The sequence below is a fragment of the Chiroxiphia lanceolata genome, chromosome 11, assembly GCF_009829145.1.
Source record: "Chiroxiphia lanceolata isolate bChiLan1 chromosome 11, bChiLan1.pri, whole genome shotgun sequence".
Lineage (NCBI taxonomy): Eukaryota > Metazoa > Chordata > Aves > Passeriformes > Pipridae > Chiroxiphia > Chiroxiphia lanceolata.
This window is the reverse complement of record NC_045647.1, coordinates 5,740,267-5,761,972: the sequence shown is the minus strand read 5'-3', so window position 1 is coordinate 5,761,972 and position 21,706 is coordinate 5,740,267. Positions and strand designations below refer to the sequence as shown.

Genomic DNA, 21,706 nt, shown 5'->3' with positions numbered 1-21,706 from the left:
TTCCCCAGATGAATTCCTTCAGCCAAGTGCCTTTGATCCATTGCTTTTATTCTGGGCTTTAGATGCTTTCAAGGAGCAACTCATAGATGAACGTACTGGCATGGCCGATGGCTTGCTAATGGATTTGAAGAGAACAAGAAGAGAATAAATTCAGGACTCCATGAAAGGAGAAGATAGTCCATAAATGTCCTTTCCTGACTGCAATGTAATACTGGAGAGGAAGCAGGAGTCTTGATTGCAATAATTTTATACGATTTTACAGAAATTCTCTATATATTGTTCTCTCAAGCGAAGAAGATGGCATTGCACAGGGACAGAAAAGAACGTGATCAGTTTTCAAGGAAACTCATGAGACTTTTTGATGTTGGCTTCAAAGAGGGAGAAGAAAATATTTTTACCTTCTAGGTTGGAATAAGGATTACTTATAGTGAAATAGATTTTATAGCCCATTAAGTTTAGTCAATACAAAATGAACTTAACTGGCCAGATTGACGCCTGGAGAATACACCTTTTGCTAGAGGGAATCTTCATCTGTGTAAAGTTGATGCTGCTAATCCTGTTATGTCTTACTTTGAATCTGACATCTGTGAAGCTTCTGCTGCTGGAGCTACATTTTCTGAATGACCTGGAACAAGCTGAGACAATAGGGAAGGAAGGAAGAGTCGAAGGAGAATCAATAACATTCTGCTGTGTCCCATCCTCAATTAGCAAAGTAGGCAGACAGGAGCACAGTGGCTTGCACTCAGTACCTACAGCTCTGGAGCCATGCAGATCCTACTCACATGAAGAAGAGGATGAGAAGGCAGATCTCTTCTGTAGAAAAGCAAATCCTAACTCTACTCTGCTCATAAAATAAAAAATAATAATAAAAAAATCTTGTCTGAAAGCGATCCAGAATATTATATCCTTCACAGGAATGAAGAAGTATGAAGTTGAGCTCAAGTGTTGACAGAATAATTTATCACTAGGTAAACCACTTTCTTTTGATAACCCTCACTTTTTAAATTCCTATGCATGCAATTATTTTCCTTTTGAGGACATTTAAAAATAAACTGTCAAACAGGATCTTTCCAAAATGACAAGATCCTGAACCTAGAAGACAAGATCCTGAGCTTGAAATTGTATACAATAATATTTGTCCAATAGTTTGAATAAAATTTCCTCCTACCATTGAATTAGGTGGTAGAGTATGAAGCTGGCCATGTACATGGATAAAGTCAAAAGCCCCCAAAATGAGTTCTATAACAATTAAACAGTCATGTTGCCCCAGAAAATGTGTTGCCTTGCATGTCTAAAGCATCAGTCACAGAGAATTTCCCCACAGAGAATTTTCATTTGAATTTCTTTGCTCTGGTGTGGGATTATCTTTACTACAATAGTTGTGGCTCTGTGTAAATCATTCTGTAAAAATAAAGGGGATGTGAGTGGACAGTGTGGAATCTGGCAGCACAACTTCTCTCATCAGTCAGGATTCAACATTGCACCATGTCCTGTAGTCACCTGGGAGGATCTCTTGCTATGTCTTTGAAATTTGTAGGGCATCATCATCATGCCAAATTACCAAAAATTGACTGTTTTCTCCAACATTAAGGAATTGTGAAAGCTGTTTACTTCTGTATATTTTATGACACTGTTTTATATCATTTCTTATTAAATCACAAACAGAAGTCCTAGAATGCATAGTGTTTTGATTATGAACTCAGTTAACAAGTTGACATTTACTTATGAGACTACCATGAGGGACAAAGAAATCATCCAAAGTGCTTCAAGCAGCCACTGAGCACCAGTTTTCAAACCCTGAGGGAAGTTGTATAGTTTGCTGTGCTGAAAGCAGAAACCAGATTTGATAACTGGCTGGACTCTGAACTGCGCAGGGGGTACCAAAGATGTGTTGCTTCCAAGTGCTTTGTTTGGGAGAGAACAACTACTTTTGCACAAGTGGGAAGGCAGAACTCCCAGACAGTCAGTTTCCCAAAAATGGAAGGAGACTATGGAATCCCCATCCCTGGAAGTGTCCAAAGGCAAATTGGATGAGGCTCTGAGCAACCTGGTCTACTGGAAGGTGTCCCTACCCATGGCAGGGGGTTGGAACAAGATGATCTTTAAGATCCCTTCCAACCTGAACATTCTGTAATTCTATGATTATTTCCATTGACTGTAACTCAGACATTTACATTCTCTCTTTTTTTTTTATTGCCTTCCTTTTTGAGGAATTGATTTCAATAAGGGAAACAGTACCAAGAGAAGATTAGCTGTATTGAATTCACACTGAACTGATTAAAAAACATGGAAGTTATTAGAAAAATAAACATATTTCCTTTTCCATTATGCAATATTTCATCAACAAATTTATTAGTTTAATATAATGTTTAATAAATATGACAGGGAGTATTATTTAGCATCATTGGAGAATAAATTTGGAAGCTGGAGAACATGTTTTTATGTGTGCAATACAGTTTACAATTAAATATATTTTTTAATGAAAGAGATCATATAGTTTTTCACCTTAAGGAAGGATAAATAGTGTGAGGATAGTCTAAATCTTCATAAAGAAGCCTAATTTTGTTAAGATTTTTCTAGATTATTGTAATATTGTAACTACTGAAGAAAATTTATGTAAGGGTTGTTTGGACAATAATCAAGTGACAATCCGAACAGACAGATACCAATCACCATTTCCAGTGTGCAAAGCTGGGATTCTTGCACTGGAAAAGAGGTGCTGTAGCTGAAAAGAGAATGTTTTTCACAAATTACAGAGTAAGAAAACCAATAAAAATAATTAGGTGCAGTACACATTTCCAAGTGAAGGCCTAGTTGGTTTTAGGATCATCAGCTCCTGTCTGTGAGCAGGAGAAGCTGTGCCTCAGCAGTGCACTCAGCGTTGCCTTCTGGAGGAGCTGATGGGAGGTAAAATAGAGGCCCTGACTACCTATGAATAATAGAGGGTTTGGGGCCATGTTCTATAGAATAAAGGATGAGTCTGGATCAAATTCCCTTCAACATTTTGTGGGCATATTAGTTCTTTCCCTTCTCTTCCCTTTGCAGATGTAGACTGTTGCAATCTGCTGTTAAGCACCTACTGTGGCTCCTGTTCCAAGACAGGGAAAGAATCCCTTTAAATAAAAGAGATCTTTTGCCTGCCTCTTCCAGCTGTTATGAGATTTAATTACTTTATGCTTCTATAGCAGATTGAAGTCCTTCAAGTAAAGGTAGTATAGGGTTGTATTCCCTTCTTCATTCCATTACTGGCCAAGCAGATTACTTGGAACTGCAATTTGGCACTCAGAGGTGGCACAGCCTTCTGCAAATTCCTTCATATATGTGGTTTACACAGGGATGATCTTCTTTCTCCTTTAAAATTTCTTAGGGGAGAAAAGGAGAAGGTGGGTCAGAGAGAAGTTGAAAGAGAATTTCAGCACATGAAATCTTTCCATTGTGCTGTCCATTGTGCTGATCAATGATGGTGTAATGTTTTTCGTGGGCACTAACCCAGGAAGAGATGATGGGTTTGCACAAATAGAAGTGTAATACAATTTGATAAGGAAAATAGACGTACAGAGGGTCCTGGTGTGCTACGTGGCTTTACTGTTTGGTTTTTTTATATTCCAGCAAGCCATTTGATAAAATTCTTAAGCACGCCATAATCAGTTTATGCTGAACTAAATTAAAAATTTCCTGTCAAAACCTCTATTTCTGATGTTTCACTGTTATTTATTTATTTATTGAAAGTTATTGCTCTTTATGGGAAATATTATTTTAATGGAATTAAAAAATGCACATCAAGTCAGTTGAAATATGACCTTTTGAACCCAAGAGATTTACATTTTTTATTTTTTATTTTTTTTAATCATTCTAAAACTTCAGGTCACACTGATGTGGTTTTTAAGCAACACCACTATGAAGATTGAACAGGCTGGCTTCCTGATTTTCCTTTAGACTAAAAATCAAAAGACCCTTTTATACCACTCTTGTCCCACTGCCACTACTTAGGGTTGGATCAGGAATGTGACCTGCTGTTTCATCGTTCAGGTTTGTTCCTTGACTTTCCATAAATTTTCCATTGTTGAGGCTGTTATTGGTTATTAGCTGATACAATTAGACTGGGCAGATGCGACTTTGCTGGTGAAGAAAGCGTAAAGAATTGAAATGACAGTGTTGTACCAGCAGTGTGGTGGCTGTGCCGGCTCCAGCTCCACTGTATGTTGTGCTGTAATATTAGAGATGCCTTGTTGTGATGCAGTGAAATTAGATCAGTGCCCATGGGCCCCACCACAGAACTGGGAAACAACACAGTGTTTCCATGTCTCTGCACCAAGGATATGCACTGACTGTACAGCCAACTGAACTGTTACGAGTGTTACACCAGAGGAAAACATCACCCCTGCAAAGGGCATTGATAAAAATTCAGGTAATATTCTGCAAACAGGGTTGTGTTCCTACTGCTTTTTGTAGTCTGGATTATTCAGGGTCTAGCAGAGGGTTTGAAACCGTGAGCTCATAGACAAACTGTGCTTTAAGTATCTGTGCCTCAGGCACGTGGTGGGATTCTTGGGGCCGTTCTGTGCAGGGCCAGGAGTTGGACTTGGATGATCCTTGTGGGTCCCTTCCAACTCAGGATGTTCTATGATTCTGTGACTCTATAACACAGAGCCAAGGTCTGCACATACCTGGGTGCAGAGTGGGGTCCACAACCTGTGTGAATGACAGGCAGAGGCCCCAGTCCTTTACAGGGATTTCAGTGCAGTTCCTGGGCTGTGCAGCTGAGCACAGCACTGCACTGCTGGGGCTGCTCCTCTGAACTGGAGCACAAAGACTTCACTGAAGAGAGTTCTTAGGTGCTGCTGCCTGGGCATCTTGCTTCTAAGTGATGCCTGGGTTTAATAGCTGGAGCCTTCAGTTAAAATGTGCTTTGTCAGTGGTAGGAAAACATGCCTTTGGTTATGTTTTTCCTGAAGACTTTCCCAAGACAGCATACTGCCTTTCTCTTCAGACTGAAGGACAAGACACTTTGCTGGCAGAAGCCTGATCGTTTTCTCTGATACAGAAGGACCTTTCAGTGATTTGGATCAGCCTAACAAATGATGTATAACTTAAACATCAATGTTTGGTTTATATATACACACATATTAGCAATTCAGATCCAAATATTCACTCACTTAAATGCTTGAAATCATCAGGCTCACATTTATTTTGTATCTTCTTCATACTGTTGTCCTTCAGTAGTGCTAGTGCCTGCATATGATCCTCCCAACTTAAAAATTCATATAGTCAGTTAAACAAAAGGCTTGGAACATCTATTATCATTAGAAGATAAATAAGGTCTGTAAAAATGGCTTTTCTTACACAGTGTAAGTATTTTTTCCCTCATTACAACTGGATGCTGAAGTTTGCTGGTTCACAGCAGTTTCTGCTCATCAAAGGTGCTGAGACACAAAAGAGACTCGTCTGCAGTGACATGGGAAATGAGAAAACTGTCTGAGGAAAATCAGGCTAATTTAACCTCTTTCCTAATTTGTTCTAAAGCCAAAGAGTTAATTAGTGCAGTTAAGTTTCTGGTTGGTGAGAAGAACACTTTCTCTGCATAGACAAATGACAGTGTATACCACAGATTTAATTAAAGAGAACAGAGATAAGTACTGCATTGTATGCTAAAGTAGTGTTTACTATAGCAACTGATTACTCTGCAGACAGCTTGTTATTTTCCTTTCCAATTTAAAGTGAAGATAAGAAATATAGAAGGATGATAAATGTTTGATCTGAATTGTACCTTTTAGGAAGGTGACTGAAAAACATTGAGAGCACTTATATAAGAAATAAAGCTACAAAATCCTTGGGCAATGTAAATTGGCATATTTCAATTAATGAGTGTTGTTTTATACCATTTGAGAAGCTAACTCCCAAGAGAACTCATAAAAACTTTTGTATCTTCAAACCTTTCTACGAAGAGCTGGACTTTTTAGATCAATGTGCAGTGGTCTGATAAATCATCATCCATTTCTTCTGAGAAAGTGAGGGAGAAGTGATTGGAAACAGTGCTGTTGTTCTCTGGAAAAAGCTGTGTGACATAACAAAGAGATGGTATCCTAATGCTGGTCAGTCCTTGTCCTGTTAGAGCCTCCACCTTTGTCACTTCTGCAGTTGCTGTACAACATTCCCTCCTCTGCTTCAGCCCGGTGGTTACACGTGGTGTAAGCAAGAGGGCTTTCTGCTGGGGCAGTAGATTGAGGAACAGTTCTATTCTAGATCCATTATATTACTTTGGCAAGCTACAGTGCTACTATATGCCTCAATTCCTTCATCAACACACTCCTTCTAAGCTTGCCTTCCTTATTCCACTACCCTGTCATTTATGAAAGGCAGGATTGCTCTAGGTGAGAAGTGATCTGGTGTTTAAATTCAATTTATTTGTGCTAGAGCATTGCCTCTGCCATGGACTGCTCATGTTTCACTGCATGACAGGGTTATTCTGTCCAGGTTAGAGCAGACTAAATGTAAAACAGGGACAACAAAACTTAGTTATTATCAAATCAGCTGGGAATAGTCAGGGCCACAGCTTTGCAGCTCAACGGGATGGAGGTGGTGGTGGCAAACAGCTTGTGTCTTAAAGTTAGTGGGAAAGTAGCCCCCTTACCCTGGTGGAGCAGGAATTCCAGGATCATGCAGGGAACATGAGGTTCAAGTACTGAGGAGGCAGAGAGCTGTGAGTGCTGCTGGCTCTGTGCACTCAGAGCACACACCAAGCACTCCCTGGAATCCAGACTGCTCCCAGCATTCCGCTCACATTCCCAACACAGGGAGCAAAGCCAGACTTTGCACGTGTCAAATTTATACAAGAATAAAACTGGACTATGTGAGCATCATTATTCCTTTATTACTATTTTTGTTATTATTAATGTGTGTGTATTGCATGTAATTGTGGCATGAGCTAATTTTAATTAATTCCAGATAGCCCTTTTAACTAGAAAGTTTAGGTTGTATTTCATTAATGCAATAGGCTCTGACTTTCCAAGTTTCCTCAAAATGAAACAATTTTCTTTTCAAGTGTACATCACTGAAGTCAGAGAGACATAATATTCCCAACTGTATAGAACAGCCTGTGGCAACTAGGTTAGAGCTGTCAGTTTTACACATGGGGTGCCTGACAAACATATTATACATACAATTCAAGGCTGACCTTATACTGCACCTGAATTTAAATCTGTGTGCTGCACAATGCTTTATATCCTAAATAGGCTGTTAACACCCTCTTGCAGCCCTTCCCTTTTATAATGGGCTATAACTGCAAACTCTATATTGTCAGGAGAAGCAGCCAGAAGGTAACACCATAAAATTAGTTAATTTTAACATAAAGATGCCAAATCACTGCTGCACACATTTGAAAAATACATTTTCTTTTAAGTAGTTGAGTGCTTGCAGATAGGAAAACTGTTCCATAAAAATTCACCAGGTTTCCCAGTGTTTTAAAATGTCTGGTGTCTCTGAGCTTCTGCAAGTCCTGGGAGGACACTTGGTGGTCAATAGGCTATGAGTGGTCACTGTGAGGCAATAATGTGGACCACATTTTGCTAAGCTGTCCCAGCTGAAGTAACAGGGATTTTACTCAAACCTCTTACTCTATCTGTGAGATAACCATCTCCAAACTAGAAATTCCTGGTTCTTCTAGTTTGGAGATGCTGAGATATCAGCCAGTGCTTTCAAAGGGTATAGCATAGACATTTACCAAGGATGAAATCCAGTGCCAAAGTCCTGATGACTTCAGCAGGGTGGAATTTCTACTGTAACTCTAATGAGAGCCCAGCCATGCATGACCCACAGAGCAAAGCAGGGTGCTTCCTCTGCTTTTGTGGGAAGTAATAATTTGCTACTGGGGAAGTAATAATTTGCTTCCTCTCTTATTATGACTGGAAGATTTTCAAAGTCTTTGCAAGAGGTGGTGTAACTGCAGCCAGTGCAGGAGGAGGGGGTAGCTGGGAAGGGGGTGGATTCTGAGCAATTTACTACAGCTCAGTGTAAACTCCTGTAGGGTTTGTAGGAGGAGGGAGGAGGGATGTTGGAGCTGATGCTTTGCCACTGCTCTACACTAGACAGTCAGGCATCTCTTTTGACTCTCTCTACCCCTGTCCCCCCTTAAGCCTCAAGCCCAGGCAACAAGTTTTCAAAGCGCAAGTGTGGATTCAACCTGTCTCCAAAATGGATTCTGCCCACCTATGGTCAGAGGGGAACTGTTTGGACTAGGTTTAGGATGTTCGTGTCATAGAATTTAAGCACTGCCTGTCCTGATTGCACTGGCACACATGCAGGTCATTGTGTCACCTGGGGAGAACAGGGACAGGACTGCAAAGTGCTTCAGGCTTGAAGTGTTGTTATGCAGATTAAAACTGCTGTAATATCAGCACATCAGTCCTGCTGCCTAGTAAACAGGAATGTGGAAGGAATCATGGAATCAAAGGGATGATTATCTGCCTACTCAGTCCCTATGGTCTCTCCCTCCATGGAGGTCTGGTCGGGTGCTGTGACACTGTACACTCACTGGCTGTGTCTGTGCTCAAAATGCAAACAGATTCTGGGCTTACTTTACAGCAGCATCTCTTACCTTTCATGTGCTTGCTGCTGCAGAGCTGTGCTGTTTGCATGTCAAATCACCCCCTCATTTCTGCTCAGAACAAAAAAGATATAACTCATTCAGCCGAACCAAGCTCAGGAGAGGTCCAGAGCAAGGAGTCTGATTTCAGACTGACCCAAGCAGTTTGAAGACTGAGATCAGGATCTCAGTCTGGGCTCTGCAAATCAGGCTTGGCTCTTTGGCTTGTTTCCAATCCTCAACAGGAGCTGGCTGGGTCTGGCTCCTTTCCCTGTCTCTGTGAGCTCCTACCATGCCTGGCATCTTGAGCAACAATGGAAAAGAGACTGCTTTTCTTGGCATAAACAAATCCTTTTGGAAATGTTTTCAGGCATTTGGAAGAACTTTTTGGAAGTATCCCATTTCAATCTGTAGATTCCCTTTGTTATTCTTCTACATGCCCCTGTCAAGTACTAATAGATACTATTTCCTTTTAAATTCTTTTGGAAGTAAAATCCTTAGGATTACTGGTTTTGTTTCCTTTGATTTGGGTGGTTGCCACTCATCAGACTTTAGAAATCTGGTTGCTGTACTGGCTGGACTAGGGCACGGTATAGCATGTGTATTGTTATAGTTAATGAAATTATTTCACACTGGTGGTGCTTTACTAACAAACAGTAGTAATTAATTGATTGGATTCGTTTCTGTAATTGATTGCCAACTTTCTCAACAGGCTGGTGCTCAGAAACTTTTAAACGTAAGACGACTCCTCTCCTTCCTCTGGAGACATCTGTCTTGTATGCATTATGAAATGGGCACAGCCTATTAAGGTATTCTTCCCTGCTTGGATATGACAGATATTCTCAAAGGAACTAAACTCATTTCTGCACAATGTGCTAGAGACCTGAAGAAGTAAACTATAATTTATCTTCCCTGAATAGCTCTTCTTAGTTCAGTGCCTAAGCTGGATCACCTTCCCACGAACTTTGCCCATGGATGTTTATCTGTGGACCCAAAGCTGTATGGATTTACTTTCATAATATATAAATAATTTTGCAGATTAAGTTGAAAACAAACATTTTATTACCAATTTCCTATAAATTAGACATTGTCTTTGACAAAAATTTGGCTAGTTACACAGATTCTATAACATTCTTGCATATTGATTTTTAATTATGTACTGTTTAATCAAACAAATAACAACGTCTTTCCCATCAAATGATAGGTAAAGTATGCAGTCTCTATCATGACTTGTTTTCTTAGCTTATCCTCTAGATTTTGTGAGTTGAATGAAAATGCAGAATTTCAAATGTGTGTTAAAAAGTAAAAAGGAAGCCTCTAGTATTCTGCAACATTCTTACTTGGAAGAATGCTCTGTTGAAGTTGGGTTAGATGTTTGGTTGGCAGTAATTTAACTGGCACAGGAAATTGGACTGTTTAAACATGGTCCATATGTCACAAAGAAACATTCTTTCAAGGTGCCCTTATGCTGCATATCCTTCTTTTGTAGGCTGAGGTTTTGGTTCAGGACAGGAAGTTTTAATCTGTTTTCTGTGATCAAAGAGATAAAAACCACTGAGTGTTAAGCATCAGTTCTCCTGTTAGGATTAGCACATTGCTGTCACAGATGTGCTAACCCTCAATGCTAGTAGCTAAAAGGGCAAGAAAGCAATTCCTTTTGGGCTTCTTCAGTATCACAAGTGTTGTTTAAACAGCTTTTCCCGTGGGTCAGATGATCACTTAAGCAAAGTCATGGTACTGCTGCTCTGAGAAGAGCCCGTGTCCCTAGGGATGAGCAGACATCAAAAACAAGACCTGTTGACTGTCTCAAGTGTCAGCTTCTCCTGTGTAAATAGGCTGGTGGCTGCTGAATACCAACCTCAGTGTCTCTGTGAATAATCTGAGCTTGCTACTCTGAAGCTTAAAGCCATGAGATGATCCTGTAGGTCGGTGCTTCTCTGCATGCCTCTCTTCTTCACCTAATTCTGACACAGAGATAGTCCCCCTTTGCAAGACAGGAGGCAGAAGTCACAAATACAGAGAAATTAGTTTAGGAAGACAGTCAGAAAATACTTCTGGTAGCCCTTCTGACTGTGGTAGAAGTCACATGCTATTTCCTTTCAAAATAGCCATCCTTCTGTTTTTGTGTTTTCTAGCCTGATTTTGCTCATCCCAAGATTCCTTTTGAGCCCGTTGCTTCTCTGTAGCAACAACTGTAATTCCTCAAAAGCCATTCCTCAACTATGTCTAAAAGCACAAATAAAGTGAAACTATCATGAGAATGTTGTTCACATATGTAACTGTGGGCTGAACAACTTTCTGTGTGTTTGATTTGTTAATTAATCTGAAAGCTTTCAGAGTTTATGTTGGAGTCCAGTTTATGGACACATGCAGCCAGTGAGGCGGCCTGTGCTAAGGTATGTGCTTAGAATATATTCATGGAACTGTTTTATGCCCATATAAAGTATGTGTTGTTTTCTCCAGGTTGTAATATCATGATTCTAAGCAGCAAAGAAAGACAAAGGGTTCTGTACTAAAATCCCACCAATAGAATGAACAATAGTTATTAGTACTTAAAATTTTTTTACTACAGTGTAAAAAATACTTATCTCTGCTCACCTGTGCATAACAGTGTGGGGGGGAAAGAGGTCTAAGCAGTCCTAAAACATCTATATTTGCTGTTATGTGAGACACACCAACTATTTTCCAGTGCTCTCACTTTCCAGTGCTAAGCAACTTGGTAGTAATTAATTCTTTGAAAAGAAAGTATTTTCTTCAAGTGGCAGAGCTGTTCCTTTAACATCTCCTGTTAGAAAGTTACTGGCACTTAGGACCTTAAGGGAGAGATTTCCCAGTTTTAAGTGGAGTTTTAACTTGTTGCTTCCCTTTAGATTACTTCTGTAGGTAATGAAGACATGCTGACTTCTTCAGGTATGATTCTGATCAGGACTAGTCTAAGTCACCATGTGGAGGTACAGACTTTTTTCTGGGGACTGTAGAAGGTACACAGGTTTATGGTACTTGTGCCACAGGCACCTCAGGTAGATGCTTATGCTGAGCTGAGCTGGGACAAAAACAGGTCCCACTGTGTGTCCGAGGAAAATAATAGACTAAATTTATCCCATGCCTTGTTTGGGTTGGAACTACTCCAACCCAGCTTGTTATTTCAGTGAGTACCAAAGAAAACAGAACTTTAAATATAGCTTTTAAATTTGTAGGTGTGCTGTTTCTGGTGTACTAGAATCAGTTAGCACCATCTATCAGTCCTGGCATCAGGAAGGTACCTCTGTGAGGTGTGCACATATATTAAAGGATAAAATTGGAACAGTAGAGGTTCCACTGAAATCAAATATCCTGACCTTCTAGAGCTGCAGTTTTCTCAGTGCTAAGAGGGTTATGCAGGCAGTTTGCTAGGACAATTAATATGTTAGCTGTTGCCAACTGCATGTTAATTTGCTGTTAATAATTGTTATTCAATAACTCCAGGAAAAATGCAGGAAGTGTTAAAGGTTCAATATAATTCTTGGCTGGAAATAACTCCCTACTGCAGTCTCTGGTGCCACAGGGAACACATATTCAGTGGTCAAATTCAACTGTACATTTCCTGAGACATGCCCTGCATGCCTCCAAGAGACGTATAAGCCACAGAGTGCTGAGGATTAGCCAGATATACAGCAACATATTTTTGTTTTAGCACTCCAGCATGTGGGCTTGGAGTCCTCAGCTCAACCCTGACAGCCTAAGCTGGGCAGGTGCAGGACATACATCAGTGAGAACAGCTATCCTAGGGCTAATGAAGGAAGTCTCCAAGAACTGGGACTTGCATTGCCTGATTGTTTCTTTGATGCTGCAAAACTTGTACAACACGGGTGCAGTAAAGCATTTAGGAGCTGGAATCCCTTGGTTTTGGCTCTACTTTTCTAAAAATGGCAGCTTATCTCTGCTTCTGCATACAACAGAAAACAATGGAAATATCTTCAGAAGTGGACTCAAGAGGCTGAATCATAGCTCCAGCAGAGATATAGCCCAGTTTTCCTTATTGACCTTTAATATAGCTTCCCTGGCACTCTGCAATCAATGTAATCTTTTCACTATGATCATAATGGCCATCATCCTGAAGACAACAGATAGAAGTGGAAGCAATATTAAATTAGAAAAATAGCTGAAGGATTTCTTTGTTTTCTTTATGGATTTCTCATGAGTTTTTCTTTTTTCTCTCTCTTTTGTTTTTTTCTCTGAAGTCAAAAAATTTTTAGGCTGAGGCAAGTGGTTGGCCCCCATTAATATTGCACACTTTCCTCTGTTTCAGTATGTTGCCAGCAGTAAGGTGTTATTTAGGGATAAATATAAATGCATAATAAACAGATCTATACAATCATTACTGAACTAAAATAGCAGTTAGGAAAGTATTTTTATTGTGAAAAATGGCCCTGTAAGACTTGCTGGCTATTTGTAATGTTGCAATGTAACGCAGATAAATTGGTGCCCAGGAGTGTGACATTTCAAAAGCTTGAAAATACACTGCATTTTTTCTGAAACGCCATTTTTGTAATTCTGCTTGCTATTTCACAGGAGCGAGAAGCAATTCCTCTATGCCCGGGTAGTTCAATTAGAGTGTTGTAGATGTTGTCAGAAAGGCTCAAACGTAAGTTCCCCTGAGCAACAGTTGCGATTACATGAAGTATCCTGTGACCCTGCTCCCCAGTAATTGACATTTCTGGCCATTTGTGTGCAATGCTATTAAATAACTTTTTAAGTAATGACTCATTTTTCTTGTAAACTTTGTGTGATAAACCCTCTCACTTGGGGTTAGACACACATTTTTTAGTAAAAAGGGGTTAATAGATAAAGACTTTGTCAGGGACAGAGGCTCTTTTTCCATTAAGTATTTCTACTGACATAAGCAAAAGTTCACTAGATCCTGGAGATGGATGTAGAGCAGCCTGGAAACATTATCTGCTTATCTGCCATTATTCATAATACAGATCAAGAGTTCAGGAGATATCCCAAGTCCTTAGTGAATTGAGGCTGTGGAGTAAGAAGGGGAGAACTAGATCAGGCACTGAGATGGCTGACCTGTGGTTAAATAGGAATCCCAGCCACCTGAAGGCTGGTCAAACAGCACTGCACTGCACTTTAGGGGCAGAATTCAAGAGCATTTGGGAGTTTAAACATGCAGTGAAAAGCTGAATAAAATGTGCAAACCCACAGTGGGAGTGGAGCAGTGGGTTGGGGCAGTTGGTGCTGTGGCCTCCCCACCTGTGCTGTGTGGATGGGGCATTGCCTGGGACGAGACTCAGTTTGGTTCCCTGGACCTTCCCATCACTCGTGTGCTTTGCTGCTTCAAACTGCAGTCCCAGCAGGGCAGGAGCACATCTGTCACCTCTGTTTCTGTGAACACCAGGCCACGGTGCAGTAACTGTGGGCAAGGCAGGGGTTCACTGCTGTTCTGGATCAGACACAGCCCACTGCACCTTCAAGCACCTCAGTGTCTGTGGGGATTCTCTGTACAGAGAAATGACAACCTTGGAGGTTTAAGAATTCAGCTCCCCAGTGGCACATGAGCAGTGACCACATCGTATTTCACAGTGTGAGCCACAGCCTTCAGCTCTGATCCAAGGAATCATCCATGGGGTTTCGGAGATGCAGCCCTTGGTCTGAATGCTAAGATTACTTACAGGGCACCCATTCTTATCCTCAGTGCTACCCCAGTTGCCTAAATAATTGTAGTCTTCAGAGCTTTCCCTGTTGTTCTTTCACTGACTTCATGCAAAAGAAAGATGATTTGTGCACATTTAGCAGAAGTGAATTTGCTTCCTGCTTCTGCTGCAGTTCTCAGACAATGGCCTTGATTTCCTTGCTTGGAACTGGGACAATAGGATGTTTTCTGATCTATGTAGTTGCTTTGTAAGGACAAGAACATTTTCCTGCTGTGTGTACTTCTAATGCTCAACACAACAGGGTACTGATTTTCCAAAGCAAAGCACAAACTGTCTTTTTAACTTCCAAAAAATTCTGAAGCCAAGAAATGGGAAATACTTCTTATAGGTGAGCTACAACAAACCTGTTCCTCTTAATTTTCTGATTTTCTACTACAAGTTTCCACTGGCTGCTATGAAAAATAGTTACTGACCAGTTGTCTAAAGTCCTCTTCATAACAAGCAACAGTCTTATTTTTGCAATATGGAAGTTGATTCACTAGTGTGATGATCAGCCTTCAGAGAGGTGTGACTTAAAAATCCATTTCCTAGTGATGATAAATAGCAGTTGGGCACAGTCTGGATTTAAAGTCTTTGAAAATCACAGTGAGTGACTTAACATTGGGGTATTAGACAGCATGACTTGGTGCAGACTTGGTGTTTTAACCCACAGGCTTAAGTGTCATAACGCAGCATCATAGGATGTTATTACTTGAGACATATGAAAGCTTGTGGATAATAGAAAATAATATTATGGAGTATGGTTTCAACAGTTTCAGTTTCAGGAATCACTTGAATTACTTAATCTCCCATTAAGTAGCTGTTTTATTTTTCTCATAGATATTCATCCAAATGACAGCAGCATCATTGTCTGCATCAAATCAAACACTGAGTTGGGATTTGTTCTTAAGTACACTTTAGCAGGGTTTGCCCACACAATCTGGTACAAAGAAAAGACTAAACCAAATGCCCTAATCGTAGTTTCTGCTACCACATGCTTTCTATCTCAACTTTCACTTGACCTGGAATTTTCCCTTAGAGGAAAATATTGCCATTTTCTGTTGACAAATCAGAGTCATGAAGTCTGGGTCAAAAGAGAGATATTGAATTAGAATTATTAAACAAGTACACATCAGTTCCTAAAATTGCTATTATGTTAAAGGTATAGTCTACCATTTGGAAAGCTGTTAGCATAAGCTGCTGCTAAAAAGAGCAGTTACTGTTATAATTGTTGTACCTGGGGTCTGATAAATAATCGTGAGGTGAGGAGCTGCAGAAATTTTCCAGTGGATGTGAAGGGTTAAGTGAGATTTACTCACCAAGTCCAATTCAAAAAAGAGCAACTTGCCTTATCTAGAATATATTCCAATTCAGCTTCTTGAGATGATGCCACTGTGGAGAGACTCATCAGTTTTGGGTCTGTGTCTAAATCCCTGTCTAATGGGAGCTGTAACAAAGGGTCACAGAATATACAGACATTACCCTCCATTAGAGATAACAACCAACCAAGCCACCAAACAAACAAATAAACAAACTGCAACAGAGTTCCTCCATCAAAGTTATTCAGAGGATAATACTGAGAGCAGTTATTCTTATTGTTGTTATAATCATTGTGTCTGCAGCCTGTCAGATACTGAGAGGCGCCTCTTTACCTTAGTAAAAGGGAAACAAAATGATCAGATTGCAAAACCCGTAGACTTTGATATCTGATCATGTCTAGACAGCCTCTGTCCCTGCCTCTGAAAGACAGTCGTCAAATGCTTTGCATCAATAATTTGATATGCTGCTGTTTTCAAGATGTTGAACATTAATGTCACCTCCTTGGGTCCCAAGTGCCTCTTCCGCACTCGTTATTTTTAGGTAATAATGGATACTTGCTTCTGTTTAGTTTTAATAATCATGCAAAACAAGCAGCTTCAATATCTGAAATAAACTGCTTCAGAAATTAATCAAGTGCAGAACAAAGCTGTTTTAAGTCTATGACAGCCGATAAAGTCATTTGTGGTGCATTATCTCTGCTCTGTGCTAAATACTATTGTAAGCTGCAGAGGTGGAGGAAAATTTTATTAGAAGTCAAATTCTCTGGGACTTTTAACCAAACTGTAAAACTGGATTTTATACATTATACATGACTGTTTAATGTAAGTCCTAAAATTTCAGAGGATTATTTAAGAGTCTACAAGCTTTAGGGAATGAGGAGACGGAGCTGACAATGGAATTGCCCTTGTGATAGGAAGAAGTCTTGGATAGGTTAGATGCCTTGCAAGCAGTCACAGTGCAAATTCCCCTCACTGGCAAATGGAATCTAAGTCTGCCTTTGAGCAGAACTGAACTGTTTGTGGTTGAACTGTAATGAACTTCCCTTAGCTCAACCTCTCACTTGTTGGGCTTTTAAATTGTGTGGTTGTAGGAGATAGATGAACTATGTGGAGCAGTTTTGTGTCAGCCCCTCAATGCAGGAGGAACTGACCAGAGCTATCATTCATTTCTCTTCAGTTTTTTATTGGATATGAAAAAAAAATAGTTGTATATTGAGCTAACTATTCCTCTTGCTTCTGATTATTCTCAGATTACATTTAACTCTGTCTTCTATCTGTTCAACAAATCTGTGTCCCTAAAGCATTTATGAAAATAGCACGGGGTACAAGCTGACACATTAATGCTGATAGATATGCAGAGAAAGTGAGGGGTTTGAATGTTGCACATTGTAGATGTGAAGACCTCGGTATAGAAATGATCTCCTGAGTAAAATCTATGTGAGATATATAGAAGTTGCAACACAGAATATTGGCTTATTGCACTCCATAGATTTGAAACCATCTCTCTTGGATGGCAGTGGAAAACTTCAATATACTTACATGAATTATAAATGATGTCTTTTTCTCTTGTTGAAGTAGGTACTGTATGTTTTTCTATCATAGGCACTTCAGCCTTTAAAAAGCTTCTTTGTATGTGCAAAGGTGAAAGATCTTCATTTGGAAACATTTACTGCTGTCAATACCTTTGTGTAAACTGTGTAGCCTACTGTAAATATTTTTGTTTTAATTGGGAGTGCCACAGATATTTCCTTTAAGTCATGGCTTTTAAACAATTAGTTTGGAGGTGGAATTGATCTGGAAGAAGTAACACTGGCGAAGATGCAGTATACGAAACCAGAATTGATTCAAGGCGACAATTCCTAAGTAGTTCAGACATTTTGGTGCCTTGAAATGAGCATCTTTTCTGTCAGTTCAGAAATATAACAATGCACAGCAACGCAGATCAAAGACAAGAAATCATCCCTTTGCTTATTGGATCCTCAGCAGTGATATAATTTACATTCTTTTAGATGCCTTTGCATTGTTTTTATTGCAAAACAGTACATAAACCCTGGAAGTGCCTATTGCTATCCTGAGACATTAACCCTTTGTCACACTTATAGTAATGGGCTCAGTACATGAATAGCTGGATAAAATTCACGAGGCTTTGTGACGGGATCTTTTAGATCCTACAGTGCCATGAACTTGGTGTTTCTTCTTGGCAGAAAGAAGAAGTCTGCCTGGTCTTCATTTGGAGCAATTGGGATTCCCGTTGATTTATCAACCAACAGAGCTTTTAAATTTGACATGTACTTCCTTAGGGCAGTATCCAGATGACTTTTCTCATATTGAATAGTGCCTTAGAGCCTTCAGAGCCCAGTGTGAATGAAGGAATTCTGGCATAGCGAGGCAGATCTGTGCCTGGGCACCAGATTCTGCCATTCCCATCCACAGTGGGACTGAGAATCTAACTTAAAAACTGAAGTGTTGCATCTGGACAGAAATATGCAAGTGGCTCCGTATTAAGATCAAACCTGAAGATTTTGGCCCTGCATAGAACTCATCACGATGTCAGCTGAGGGAAGTGGCTGCTCACAGTGCTGTACCTGTAATTCCTGGAAAGCAGTGCCCTCAATACCAACAGTGCAAGGCCAGGAGTAATGGAATGGATAGATAGGCAAGACATTAGCCAGACTAACCTAGGAAAGGTCAGTCAAGGATAAAGAAAGCATGGCAGACTGCTTGATTTAAGAATTTCTTTACGCAAAAAGAACTTAATGGAAAATAGAATGCATTTCCTGAAAAAACAAGCTGATAAGGATGCAGTGAAAATACTTATTATATAAGCCAAGAACAGAAGGTGGTCTAGACTGGAGTGTGCCAGTGGGAATGAGTTTTTCTATGTTTCAGGCCCATGCAAATGTGGGCAGGCTATACACAGACTCCAGCAGATCTGAAGGATGTTTACCTGGCTTAGAGAGAATATTGTCAGAACTGGGTTGCTCTAGAAACAGCCTGGTTCCAGCCCTGGTACTGCCTGACATTCAGCTGCTCCAAAACTAAATCTGAATCACAACCCAAATACATCTCTCTGTCCGATGGCACAACTTGGGTCATTGTCACAATCAAAATGTAGGGCTTGCCTTACACCCTCACCATCGTAAAGAGTCTGAGCAGTTCAGTGGCAGAGGGACAGTGTGACTGCACAGGAACATGCCCAGGGTTACCTGTGCCAGGGGTACTCACAGAGGGACTGAATAAAAGGGCACAGATATGAAAAAGACCTGAGGTCATTTAAAAGAACCATAGATGCCCAAAGGGTGCCTAACAGAGATTGAAGAGAAGAATGGAGTCAAATAAGGAGAAAGTTGCCTGCAACATCACATTATCCAAGCTTTGACAGAGCACTTTTTCATCACAGGTCTCAAAGCATCCTAAAACCTAAGATAAATATCATTATTTCTATTGCATAGCTTGGAAAACCCAGGGAATGAGGAAATTCTATTTACCTATTCTCCTTCAAAGCTGAGTCTAAAGCCAGAAAGATGGGTTTCCTAATTCAATCCATGCCTGCTATCGTGTGACCCTTAAGTCACAGATGAATGAACTGTAAAATACAGAAGAACAAGTTGATGAATATTAAAGTCATGTTTAAAATATTTGAACTGCTATTTTTGCACCTTGATCTCTCTTCTTGCTATACGCAGCTGCCTTTCATTTTCTTCTGCCTGTGTGGTTTTTTTTTTCTTTTTCATATTCATGATATAATTTACCTCTGCTAATGGTTTTAAGGAAGTTGTTCAATTTTTGTTCTGCATTCCTTTGATGATTCTGTACCAAAATCAAACATAAATATCAGAAGATGTTGGGGTTTTATACAAATTATAAAGCAAATGCCATGTTAGAGGAGGCTGATTAAAATAAAGTAACTGGAACAATGTCTATTTATCCTAGCAATGACTTTAATTTTTTGATTATTACTATTGCCACTATCATTTTCAGGCTTCATTTCTACAAGTTCAAAGTATTCATCTAGAAAACATGCCTTTTTTTACAATTTAAGACTCTCAGTGCTGTCATTTCTTAGTGGCAGTGCAGCGTGTTCAGTAGTCCTGCACCCTTAAAGGGAACTGATTGGAACTGATGGACTGTTGCAGATGCAGACACAGAGGAAATGTTTTTACAAAGGAGAAAACATGGAGTGTAATGCAAACACATTGTCAGAAGATATTATCACTTACTCTAGTGAAAGGAGAATGATCCATCCCAAGTCCCAGGGCATGCTCCCTATGTGTATATGTGACATGGGAGTATGAACCTAGATCACCTTGTACGGGTGTGTGGGGACTCATTTCTGGTTCATGACTCTTTCATTACAGTGTGTAGCCTTGTGAAAATGGCTAGTTTCTTTTTTTTTTTTCTTTCTGCAGCAGTTTTCTCTGAAATTAGGACACGAAGTGGGCAATGTGAGCAGACAGGTACTCAACATGTCTGCCTTCTCATTGAAAGGTGGTATTACATGTAGCTATCACTGAAAACATGATGGATAGCAAGAGGCTGAGCCTGGACCTTCCCCCAGCACCACAGCAGTAAGTGGTGCATGTATGCTCCTGGAAAACATGCCCTCCTTGGGGCTTTTCCCAGGGACAAAAATGGTAGACATGGGCTTCAGCCTGCATCTGTCAGCCTGGGGCACAACTATTTTTAGTAAGGAAAATTTCTCCCAGGAAGCTGAAAAATATTTAGTGGTAATCCTATTTTTCCTTGGCAAATGGGTTCTACTCATTGAACCAGTTAGAACACAGGATGAGTTGGAGAGCCCAGACCCTTGTTATGCAGACAAGGTGAGCGCAGTGGTCCTGTATTTGCTGTTGGTTCCATGCTCTTGACAGAAACACTCCAAAGGGGCACTCTGAAGGAATTCTGTACCTGGATTTGCACTACAGCAAAGTGACCACAGACTTTGGGCTGCAACAGCTGCTCCCCTTAGTGAACTAAAGGCAGAAATTGAACTAAACCTTTTGTCATTCAGGGATGCAGAAATACTCAACTGTATCTCCTGAATGGGTGAAGGGGTGACTGTAAGAAGGAATGACAGAAGCTTCAACACTTGGAGTAAGCAAGAGCATCTGAGTTCTTTTAACAGATTTCACTGAAAGCATATTTGATATTTAAAGCATGTGATGACCTGGTCAAATTAGAAACATTTTTCTCCTTTTTTACTTTTATTCACTCCCAGAATTTTCTCAAGAGATGATGTAATAAACTCTGTCAGGGTCATCTGTTTTGTGAGGTGCTAAATAGTAGGGAAGTCAATACGCAATTATAACATTTAAAGAAGGAATTTGAGATTCAACAAAATTCCCCTTTACAAAAAGCAAAAAGCAACTGGTTGCCCTTGGGTTTATGAAGAAGTTACTGAAACTTCAGAAAAAAATGCTAGGTTGAAATTTGCTTCTGTTGACAATAAGCTGATGGTTCAGCATGATGAAGATGTACTTCAGCCTTCTGGGAACTGAGGAAAGATATTTGCACTTCTGTGCTCCTGGAGCAGGCCCATTTGTTCTCCCTGGCTGTCAGCCTGCCTGTGCAGTAGTCCATAAGTGTAAGGTATGGACTGAGTAAGAAGAGAGAACAGATGAAGATTTCACATTTAAGGAAGAGGAAAATAAGAACACTGGAAAGTGCCGTGGTGTGGACAGGTAGAAATGGGGGTATAGTGGAGCAGAAAAATTAATAATTTGTCCTCATACACACACAGCTATTCACGGTAGCTAAAGAACTAGGAAATGTAGAAATCCTTGTGGCATGCTTATTCACAAAATATTTCTTCATATTTAAGGTAATGGTTTAGAGCTCCTCCCATTTATCTTGTATTTATCTTTTTGCATTAGCAAATGACTACTTTGCCTTTCCCATTTCCCAGTTTGTCATCTTTCAACTATTCTTGGTATGTTATAATGCACATGAACTAAATACAATAAAACCTAAATTATATAGTGCAGAAAATACAAAGGATCTCAAATAGCTTCACATAAAATAATATCTAGCTTCTTTAAAACTGAGCTGCATTTAAGGCTGGAAAAGCCAGCCTAAAAAGATAAGATTTCAATTTTGTCTTAAATGAATTCACTGAATCTGCATTTCTG

At 39.9% G+C, this 21,706-nt stretch overlaps 1 long non-coding RNA gene across 1 annotated transcript; it reads right to left on the bottom strand.

Annotated features, from left to right (window-relative positions):
- Window positions 1-454: 454 nt before the first annotated feature.
- Window positions 455-6,020, bottom strand: LOC116792283. The gene is made up of 4 exons (XR_004359053.1): window positions 5,934-6,020; window positions 5,344-5,445; window positions 750-841; window positions 455-635 (listed from the first exon to the last, which is right to left on the bottom strand). It is a non-coding gene; the product is annotated as an uncharacterized LOC116792283 (long non-coding RNA).
- Between the last annotated feature and the right edge of the window lie 15,686 nt (window positions 6,021-21,706).